At 35.9% G+C, this 12,127-nt stretch overlaps 1 protein-coding gene and 1 long non-coding RNA gene across 4 annotated transcripts in view; one reads left to right on the top strand and one right to left on the bottom strand.

The window, feature by feature from the left end:
• LOC143146776 (uncharacterized) overlaps positions 1 to 12,127 on the bottom strand; it is a 138,268-nt gene that overhangs the window by 62,482 nt on the left and 63,659 nt on the right. The window lies entirely within an intron of this gene.
• LOC143146779 (uncharacterized) lies at positions 901 to 3,400 on the top strand. Its single transcript, XR_012992078.1, has 2 exons — positions 901 to 2,047; positions 3,220 to 3,400. It is a non-coding gene; the product is annotated as an uncharacterized LOC143146779 (long non-coding RNA).

Raw genomic sequence — 12,127 nt, 5'->3', positions numbered from 1 at the left:
AAACGGGAAGAGTGCTTTTAACAGAACCGATCGGTAAGTAGCAAAGTAACAACATCGTACGCGACAAATGGTGACCGTAACGCTCGAATCTCGGTGGCTTTCGAAATTAGAAAAAGATGTTACTGTGGGGAGTAATATTGTTTGAAATAGTAAGTGTATCGAACGGTGAAATTTATTTCGGAATTTCAAATAACGGGTATATCTCGAGTAATGGAATTATTTCGTGGAATTTAAATACTGCTTGAATACTTCGAATAATATTGGAATACTTCGAACACAATTCGAATACTATTAGAATACTATTGGAATACTTCAAATGCAATTTGAATCTATCGTAATTCGAGTACTATTAGAATACTGTTGGAATACTTCAAATGTAATTTGAATCTATCGTAATTCGAGTACTATTAGAATACTATTAGAATACTTCAAATTCAATTTGAATTTATGGTAATTCGATTTCAAACATAATTCGAATATTATTTGAATACTTCGAATATAATTCGAATATTATTTGAATATTCCGAATATAATTCGAATACTATCTGAATACTCCGAATACAATTCGAATATTATTTGAATACTTCGAATATAATTCGAATATTATTTGAATATTCCGAACACAATTCGAATACTATTGGAATACTTCAAATGCAATTTGAATCTATCGTAATTCGAGTACTTTTAGAATACTATTGGAATACTTCAAATGCAATTTGAATCTAAGGTAATTCGATTTCAAACATAATTTGAATATTATTTGAATACTTCGAATACAATTCGAATATTATTTGAATATTCCGAATATAATTCGAATACTATCTGAATACTCCGAATACAATTCGAATATTATTTGAGTACCCCGAATATAATTCGAATATTATTTGAATACCCCGAATATAATTCGAATACTACTACATAACATAGTTAAATGTTCAAATAGTGTGACGAGCATTATAAATCAAGCTATAACGTAATATATTTATATTTACAATTACATCTCCCCTGGAAGTAGCTTCAACACAATGGTACGCGACATTGTCTCTCACAGCACGTTAATATAAGACACGTTATGCAAAACAAGCTGCTGTACACATTCACGTACACCTGCATTCATACATACGAATACCTTGCAAAATTTGTTGTCGTTTTGCAACGCGACATTTAACCGACAACCGAGTAAAGTACCCAAATACATCACCAATATGCAACAGTGCAAATACATACCCCGTCGTCTGAATAATAATACCCGAACAACGATATTCTATCTCGTATAATTTATTTCACCATTTTGAATAAAGAATGACTATTTTCCGAATTACCTCTCGACGAAGGAACGCGCGATCGTGCCTCGAAAATGAAACAACCACGGAACAGAGGACCAGGTGTTATTCCAATCGACATCGATTGTTCCGGAAACTATCCACGGGTGTTCCGATAACTCGATCCGGAGTCTTGAAACGTTTTTAAGAGAAACGAAAGATCCGTTCGAGCAGAACTCTTTTTGTGAAGCTATAACAGCTACCATGTCGATTGGCTGACGCTTACTCGCACGCACGTGACCGATCGAATTGGTCTGTTTGCAGGGTACACACGGTGTACGTGCACACCTGACAGGACAAACAACGTGCGCGATCAATTGTGCACGCGATAGACGCAACCCCTTCGGGTGACTCACTGTAACGTATATAAAAAGCCATGGAAACCGATCGACCTTCTCAGATCGGTCTACATAAGCCCGTGTGTATACATACGTACGTGGAAACGGTGGATCTCGAAATGGGAACAACTCGTAACGATACCACACGATGACGCAACACTCGTCGCTGATACCGTGGAGCGTGGATGACGTCACGTTGCTCGCGCGAGCAAAATTCATTTCGCGAGACGGCACGGACACGAGCATCTAATGAAGTTTCCTTGTTTCCGGAACCCTCGACTCTTTCGCCATTCGGCTTTTCTACCGTAAAGCCGCGTTCTTACACGCATGCGCGTCACTCGCTCACGGGTAGACGTGGTCACCTCACGTCGAGAGGTCGAGAAATGGGTGAATTTTCGCGAATTTTTTTCCAAGTAGCCATTCGATGAAAAATTTTGTCTTTTCGGGAGAATATTAACGAAACTTTAAGCTTCGTTTTACAATTTTGGGAAAATGAAAATCGTACAAAATGGCGAAGTTATTCGTTATTGTATAGAACCCCTTCTGGTGAAACATTGGTTTGTTGGTTGTCACAGTTGACGAGAAGTGGGAGGTTTGTGAATAAACAAATTTTGTTGATTTATAAACTAGAGACTATTGTCTGAAATGTAACGTAAGATTTTTGGAAAATTTTTATCATTGTGGAAATGGTGGAAGTTTGAAGAAAAGACAATCATGTTTATCAAAAAAAATGACTTTAAATGCGATTTTTTGTAAAAAATTAAATAATTGATATATTTAAAAGATTTTATGCTACATTGTACAATACTCTGTGCAGAATATCTCTACAAACTTTAAAGTAAATCGGATGTGAATAAAATCGGAAAAATATAGTTAGTTTTATAGAAAAAAAAACGTAGAACAAGTTTATCTATCGTTGCAACTTCGTTAAATGTTTGAATTTTAAAATATCTCTCCGATATAACATTCTACACATTTTAAACTTTAAGAAAATAAGACAAAAAAGATTGCATAAACGATGCACATTTATCGTCGACTCGATTTCGAACGTATTGCAAATGGTTAGAAATAAATAAAAAATAGTAAATTTTATTTTTCTCTCGTGCATTGTTCAAGTTGATTTGAACTAAAATCAAACTTTGGCCTTGAATAACTTTTTGATAAGATATTAAATTTACAAAAAGTTTAAAGTCGATCAACCTGTTAACCTTTGTCTTGCTGCGCGTGGGTCTTTTCTGACCCGGGTGAATTTTCGTATTGCTCAATTGTATCGTTAATATCACTTTTCTTAGAGATGAAGAATGATACGATAAAATAATGGAATTTTTATTCAAAATATTTATCCGAGCCAGATCAAATTACGGGTCCGTTTGGACCCAGGTGTGTATAATCGTTTACCGATGGTATTACATTTACATCTTCCCTCAAAATTGTAAAACTTCATAAATCATAGATGCTCAACCGAAAGTCTCACGAACTTTAATCGAAATTAAATATAACAATCGTAAACACAAGTAAACTATTATTTATATTTAATCCAAACATTATACATATTTCAGAACAGAATTCAATCTAGCCGAGCAACGCACGAAAGACGACCAAAAAGTAATAGTACGTGGAATATTCTGTACTTTGTAATAAACAACGGATAAACAAACGAGTTAAGAAACTATTGTTTCGAAAAGTGATTTCGTTTTCCAAAATCGAGAATACGTAATTTAATAAAGTGTTTATACGCTCTGAAAAAATCGTGTTTCATTTTCATCAAAAAAAAAAAAAAAAAAAAAGAAACTCAATATTTGGAAAAACGGTGGCGGAAAAGTCACTATTTAGAAACGCTCGATTCGAGTCCTGTTTCACTTTCGTCGAGGAAACGAGAGTGAATTCCCAGTTTCGTTTAGGGACGAGCGGCTTCCGGTCGTCAGGTGCGCGCCCCTGCGATTCGAGCGACAGGAAACGCAGGTGTACACGGTCGGTGGATCCACCCTACCTGGAGGTCGAGCTAACTCGGTCTACGATCGACTCATAAAGCACGTTTCACACTTGGTCCCGTAACAATTCAACGCCCGTGCAACCTTGTCCGGTACGTTCGTTCCTTGCACATCGATATCGTAATCGCACGACTCGCGTTACTTCCGCCACGGGCCGACATTATCGGATTACGTAAATTAACGAGCGAGGAATAAAACGGTAGGTTTCGTTTTTTTTTAACCAAGTGTCTCTTCGTCTTCGAAAATCGGGAGAGGCATTTACTTTGTGATAAAGAATTCGACGTTGCGAACCGAGATAAAGAAAAACCACCCTGAACAATATTTTGCTGGTGAATCGACGGGAATGGTTGAAAGATGCAATCGAGAGGATAATGGAGTAATGGGGGAGTGTGGGGAGTTGAATCGAATTTTGAGAAGTTTGAAGTAACCTAATCGACGATTCTTTTTTTTTGGATTCGAACACTTTGGTGATTCGAACATTCGCATATAATACGAAAGCTATGTTACTGCTAGGGTAATACTTGACTATTCGACTATTTGGTGCAATAATCAAGTAACTCTAACCATTTTTAGAATTTGAATATTCAACTATTCGAATGACAAATATTCAAATACTCAAATATTTGAATATCAGATGTTCATTGACTCGAATGCTCGATGATATTCAAATATTCAAATACTCAAAGATATTCAAATACTCAATGATATTCAAATATACAAATACTTAATGATATTCAAGTATTCGAATACTCAATGATATTCAAATATACAAATACTTAATGATATTCAAGTATTCGAATACTCAATGATATTCAAGTATTCAAATACTCAATGATATTCAAATATTCAAATGCTCAATGATATTCAAATATTCAAATGCTCAATGATATTCAAGTATTCAAATACTCAATGATATTCAAATATTCAAATACTCACTGATATTCAAATATTCAGATACTCACTAATATTCAAATATTCAAATACTCAATGATATTCAAATATTCAGATACCCAAGGATAATCAAATATTCAAATACTCAATAATATCCAAATGTTCAAATACTCAATGATATTCAAATATTCAGATACTCAATGATATTCAAATATTCAAATACTCAATAATGTTCAAATACTCACTGATATTCAAATATTCAAATACTCAATGATATTCAAATATACAAATACTCAATGATATTCAAATGTTCAAATACTCACTGATATTCAAATATTTAAATACTTACTGATATTCAAATATTCAATGATATCCAAATATTCAGATACTCAATGATATTCAAATATTCGAATACTCAATGATATTCAAACACTCGAACCTTCTTTACCATTCTACGGCAGGTCAAAGATACGAACTTGATACCTTGTGCAACGAGGAAGAATTCGTTGAAAAACACTCGAAAAAATGATACCCACCCGTAAACTAATTTTTCCTTACTCGTCGTTCACGGTTTCCTTATTCATCGAGTTACCAGATACTACACTGTTCGTTATAACTGTTCATACGTTAAAGGAAACGGTGTCTCCTTGCTCCGAAGCGAGCCGGTCTTCAATGACCCAGCCTCGGTCGTGTAATTGAAAAAGATATTTCGAACCGGGGATGCCTCGACGAATTAACGGGCACACGTTTCATTCAACGAATCGTTTCCCTCGTTGGCTTTTCACGCAACGAAGCAATTCGAAAGAGGAAAGTGTGCTTGGTTAAAAAGACACTTCGAGTAGGATGTTTAACGCGCTTAATATCAACTCGAGCGACCCCGGCTCGGAAGGATTAATTGCCCGACGATAACACCGCGTGTGTGCACAACGCAAATATAAGCCGCTAGCGCTGATAACGAGCGGAAACGCGTGTATACTCGCGACGAGCGGGAAGTGTGGACCGAGCTTAAGGCCAGCCCCCGGTTCGCGGGACGACAACCTGAATTTCGGGAGGGGACCTCGCTCGGGTTCAGGGGAGCGTATCACAATGACGGCAGGTACGAGTAAACAGTCGCAGGTCGCAGGTAAACCGCCCATACGGCTTTTCCCTTAACGTTTCCATTGAAAAAAAACCGCGGCTACCACGAACGTCTCGCACGATACCAATAGACTCGCTGGACGTTTTCGATCGTCTCGAATCGACGAGGAAAATTTTATAGAAAGTAGATAATTCCTGGTATTTGGTATTGTGAATCCAGGATCCACTTGACAGATTTTACGGTACGTCAGTCACTGGTGACCCACGTGTTGGAATTTAGAATAAATATTCTTGAAACGTAAACGAAACACTCGATTATAATTAAATTGTCACTTTTGATTTAAAAAATATTAGGTTGTTTGAAAAGTCATTTTGTTTTTTTTTTTTTCTTTTTTTAGTGAAAATGAAAGACGATTTTTTTAGAGTGTGTGGACGTTTTATTGAATTGTATATTCTCCGTTTTGGAAAACGAAATGACTTTTCGAACAACTTGAAAAAAGAATATTAGTTTTTAGAGCGTTTTCTAATGAAACTTTTGTAGAGATGTAACTCTATAAATGTAGACGTATTTGACTGCTGAATGTCACCAAATGTCGGTTGACTGTTCATTGATTGTAAATATTTGAATATTTGAGTGTTGGGAGTAAATTTCAAATATTCAAGTACTCGAATAAAGTTTGAATATTTGAACGTTTGAGCTTTACGAATAAATTTCAAATATTCAAGTACTCGAATAAAGTTTGAATATTTGAACGTTTGAGCGTTACGAATAAATTTCAAATATTCAAGTATTCAAAGTTTACTGGTGGCATTCGAATACCTGAATATTTGAAATTTACTCACAGCAGTCAAATGTTCAAATATTCAACATCCATTCGAATACTCGAGTATTCGAAGTTCATTCGTAGCACTCGAATACTCGAATATTCAAAATGTACTCGTAGCATCCGAGTACTCGAGTATTCGAAGTTCATTCGTAGCACTCGAATACTCGAATATTCAAAATGTACTGGTAGCATCCGAGTACTCGAGTATTCGAAGTACATTCGTAGCATTCGAATACTCAGATATTCAAAATGTACTCGTAGCATCCGAGTACTCGAGTATTCGAAGTTCATTCGTCGCACTCGAATATTCAAAAGGTACTCGTAGCATCCGAGTACTCGAGTATTCGAAGTTCATTCGTAGCACTCGAATACTCGAATATTCAAAATGTACTCGTAGCATCCAAGTACTCGAGCATTCGAAGTTTATTCGTAGCATCCGAGTACTCGAGTATTCGAAGTTCATTCGTAGCACTCGAATACTCGAATATTCAAAATGTACTCGTAGCATTCGAGTACTCGAGTATTCGAAGTTCATTCGTAGCACTCGAATACTCGAATATTCAAAATGTACTCGTAGCATCCGAATACTGGAATATTCGCAATTCAATCGTAGCATTTGAATACCTGTAAAATTTTCGAATGCTAAATAATTCGAATAGCCTCGACCACGATCGAAACGAATTTGTCGAATACTTCGAAAAATCATCGTTCCATCGTATTTCGATGGCGTTACTATCGCTTTCGAAGCGCAAGAAGTTTAAACGTACGTGCACCGTCGAAACCTTCGGAACGCTCGAGTCTGTGGAGATCCTTTCGATCGTGGAATCTCTTTCAAGATTTTTTGAGCGATTCGAATCGTCGCGTGACCAAACTGCTTGAAAACCTGTGAAGAACCGACTGTCCGTAGCTGGCCACGCCGAATTCTTTTACGATTCACTGCCGCGAACGATCGCAGTCCTTGCACGTCTGTGCACATGCCTGCTCGCTTCGAAGACAATCGCCGTGCTTTAAAGATCTAGGAACAACGGAAATCCTAATTCGTGATTTCTCGTCGTCCGGTTTATTCGACGAAAAACTACGATTGACCATGAATTCGATACTCTTCGGACATTTATTAAACATTTTTTTTTCTTTTTTTTTAATAGGTCGAAAAGAATACAAATTTCGTTGTCATGCATAATTATGATAATTTTTCGAATTCGTTTACGAACCACCGGACATTCGAACTCTTGCAACAACGATAATTTATTATCTTGTTTTGTGTTTTTCTTATCGACGATACCTTCGGCAAAATGAACCGGATACTTTGTTGCGATATTTTTTAAAAATTATTTTATTTACTTACTACGGTGCTCGGCTTGAAATAAAAATCGCCACCCCGGTTTCAAGCGTATCGACACCTCGATGTTCGTTTCTTGAAAGCGGACACTACCCTAACATGATGACAATTTTAAATAATCTTGAAAACTAACAACGATCGATCGTTATACCTTGGAAACACTCTTCGACAGCTCCTCTTTAACATAACCGAAGGTCGTTGCAATGATCAAACATGTTTAAAGATAAAAGAACAATTAGCGATTTATTTTCAATTCTTTTGACTGAAATCGAGACACGAATTTCGATCGACCTTTTGTTTCAATTTTGCGGGAATATTTTATATTAATACGAGCCGTATCACGGCCTTCGTTAAATATTCTATTAATATTATGAACGACGCGCGGCTCGTCGTGCTTGTCGTTAATAGAACTTCGATCGACTTTCCACGGAAATATAATTAGTCCATTCCCTCGTTTTTCTTGTTTTTTTTTTTTTTTTCTTTTTTTAATCGATACAACTACAACCTTGAGCATCGAACGATCGTTCACGACGGTCCAAGGAGAGGGATAGAGAGTACGGATGCAGCACCGTGGGGAAAAGAAGAGGAAGCACCGATAAAATGCTCCACTTCCCAGGTGGCTGCGTTGTTACGGCTCATTATGGCCGAAGATTGGAAAGTGTTGCGCGGGCACTCGACGTTTAAGTACCGTTTTCCATGCCGAGGAATCCACCATGCCAGAACGTTCCGTGACATTCGATTAATCGGTTTGATTAACGACCGCTCTGTCAACATCCACGCTTCATTATTCGATCCCGTCTCACGATTCTACGGCTCTTCCGTTGATCCACTTAACACTCGCTCTTGCCGACGTTTTTCTCGCTTTTTCTTTCGCCGACGCCTGGGACCAGGTACAACGAGAACGCGGTGATTAACAATTCATGTGTATGGAAGTCGTGCAATCTTTTTTCTTCGCCGATTTTCTTACGTTCGACTTATACCGAGGGGACGCGCCACCTCGATAAAAAGACCAAATCGAGGATATCTTTGTGAATTTTTTGCAACGATACTAAACGCTCGATCGAAATGAATCTTTTTCCTAAGGATAAAACATACGTTGAGTATTAACGCGAAATTTTTTCAAGGATTAACTTCGTCTCCTACCGAGGGGATACACCACCTCGATAAAAAGACCAAATCGAGGGTATCTTTGTGAATTTTTTGCAACGATACTAAACACCCGATCGAAATGAATCTTTTTCCGAAGAATGAAACGTATAATAAGCTACAATGTGAAATTTTTTATTAGTAAATTTTCTTACGTTCGACTCATACCGAGGGGACGCGCCACCTCGATAAAAAGACCAAATCGACGGTATCTTTGTGAATTTTTTGCAACGATACTAAACGCCCGATCGAAATAAATCTTTTTCCTAAGAATGAAACGTACAATAAGCTATGAAATGAAATTTTTTATTTTCGCATCGGACGCGGGAAAATAAAATGGCGTCTATTTAATTGACGATCTACTCACGATATTTTGACAATCTTTATTTCGATTTAAATGGTATTTGAAAATCTAAACTTAAGTAATATTATTGTTTTGTGTATAAATATAGAAAGTTTGACAAAGTTATTGTTGCCAGTGTTTAGGTGAAAAGTTGATGAGGAATCGCCGCTTTTCTTAGGGTTCGAGAGTAGGTTCCCGGACGCTATAGCCGGAAGCATCAAGTCGGTGAACTTCGAAACTACCTGCAACACGATTATGGAAAGTACGACGTCCAACGTGGTGCTCCAGGCTGAGAAGTTTCGGGCGTTCTTGGTAAATTATGGTCTCGGTCGTGTAGAACGAGCGTCGTTGGTAACCATGTTGCACGACGATTTTAGTTAAGATCCAAGTTCTAATTTTTTATTTTACGGTTACACGACTATGACTAAGTTGATCTTGTTACAGTTTATATCGTATCTACTCGTTGCAATAAATCTTGGTTAATTTATAGCTAAGTAAATAATTTATTTATTACTTAATCGATGTAAACATTATTCGTCGTCATTTGTCTATTACACTTGCACATTATACTTTCCATTGGACGACAAATAATAATAAACGATTTCTTTTTATGTATTTCAAATGTTTAACAGAATAATAAAAAACATTCGAATAAAACTTAATCGCGTGTTCTTTATAAATAGTTTAATTTCACCGTTGTTAAAATTATATATTTTCTATTGCTTTCTCCATGGTCAGTTGCTTCATTGATATTCTCAAGTGGAAGTTTAATAATTGTAATTGTACGTTTCGGTTAATTTCTACTCCATACCGCTGGCTAAGAACGAATTCAGTCGGTTATCTTCCACTTGGTCCCTTATCAGTCGCGATATACGGTTGTGTCTCGGGTCTCGATCAAATTTGTTGCTCGGATTCATGAACAGGAGTCATCCCTATCACTGTTTGTGTTTCTTTATCTCAAACGGACGACATCCCATTGTATTCCATTCATTGTTAGATCGACAAAACATTCTCTAACCGTGCTTCGCATATTGATAATGGGCACTCCCAGGTTTCGAACATTATGTGAGGCACTGCTGCTATATTATTTTAGGTCGATCTAATCTTCTCAACCATTTTACGTATGAAAATATCAAGAGAGAATGGAGTATATTCAAATAGTCTGGTAATTATTTAGAAAAATATACACATACTCAAATATTTCTGTAATTCTTTAGAAAAATATATATACACTCAAATATTTCGATAATTATGTAAATATATATATATATAGATATTTAGATATTTAGATATTTAGGTAAGTATCTAGAACAGGGGTCACTATGTTGATTTCAATGACCTTGTAATACATTGTCAAAATCAGTAACTTTGTCTTATATTATATTATACATCCCCGCTTAAAAGTCACAGAACACGTATTATAAAGTCACAAAGACGTAAAAAAATATTTGAAATCGTTGAAACATTCCATATAGAAAACAATCTTTTCTTATATTCTACACTATTGCCTCTGTATCGAATAAAAAATGTGTGCAACAATTTGTAAAACAGTAAACAGATATAGCAAGAACAAGCAAGACGCAAATAGTTTACCAAATGGAATCGTTCAATGAAAAAAATTGAAATTTTTATATTTTTTACCTTATCTTTATAATAACTGTATCGACAAGCTGAAGATAGAAACGAGTTCAAATACGTCATAAATTCAAAAAAAATTTTACTACTATTCAATTATTTTCGCTATCTGAAATATTTAAATTTATTGCAAATAAAGTTCGTCCCATATACGTCATGTTGGTACTCATTTTAATCGGGAGAATCTCACCGATCCATCGATACCATTATCACAAAGGTAAAGTGAAAAAATGCAAAAATTTCAATTTTTGTAATCGAATGATTCATCGTGCGCGCGATGTTTCTTCGGAATGCTTCAAGATCAACCATCTTTACCTCGCTCAATATTTCTTTCTCGTTTAGTTTCACCACGTTTATTCTCTTTCCTTGTCAAAGACCTCGAAGCACGAACAAATGATCCACAACATGCTCTTGTTACGCGATGGCGGATCGTTCGAGCATCTTTGAATGAAACATTCGTTGTCTTCATTTCTCTAACCGTGCCTCGCATATTGATACAGCACTGCTTGCTTAAATTTTAATGGAATTGTCTCGCCTAAATTTCAATGACCCATTCTCACCATTCCCTCGTTATTTACAAGAAGAGAGTCTCTATCGAGAGAAGAGATCCTCTCAAATGTTAATGCAATTTTGCAGAATAATAGCGTACAGTTTCCTTATTGTATGTGCAAAATGTTAGATGTAATTATTCAATAATTTCATAGATATAAACAATGAAAGTTACATACCCTCGATTTATACTGCAAGTATGTACACAGAATTTTGAGACATCATAATGTTACGTTGGCATAGTGAGATGAGTACTTAGGCGATAAACTAATAGTAGAAATATTTATTTTTTTAATTTCATTTAATTTTGTCACGACAATGGTATACACTATGCTGATATTTATACATGCATTCGAAACTCAAAAATAATTCGATTGCATTCAATTAGATGCAGTTGCACACAATTAACTACAAGCAGAAATCTTTGTATAATTATCATAAGTGTGCTAAAGTATATATGTAAATTTGGTTGAATTTGCAGATGAAAGGATAAAGAAGAAATATGAATGTAATAAACAGACTTTTATTATGTGTTCATAGTGCTGCATCTTTTCATGTTTTGAATGCACTTATGACAAATATTACCTTGCAATTTGCAATTAGAGACAAAAATGTAGGATAAACAGAAATCGATTTTCGAACCGTCAGTTTAGCATATAACTCATCTCT

The sequence above is a fragment of the Ptiloglossa arizonensis genome, chromosome 5 (genome assembly GCF_051014685.1).
Source record: "Ptiloglossa arizonensis isolate GNS036 chromosome 5, iyPtiAriz1_principal, whole genome shotgun sequence".
Taxonomy (NCBI): Eukaryota; Metazoa; Arthropoda; class Insecta; order Hymenoptera; family Colletidae; genus Ptiloglossa; species Ptiloglossa arizonensis.
The sequence above is the reverse complement of the archived record's forward strand: the minus strand, read 5'-3'. Positions and strand labels throughout refer to the sequence as shown.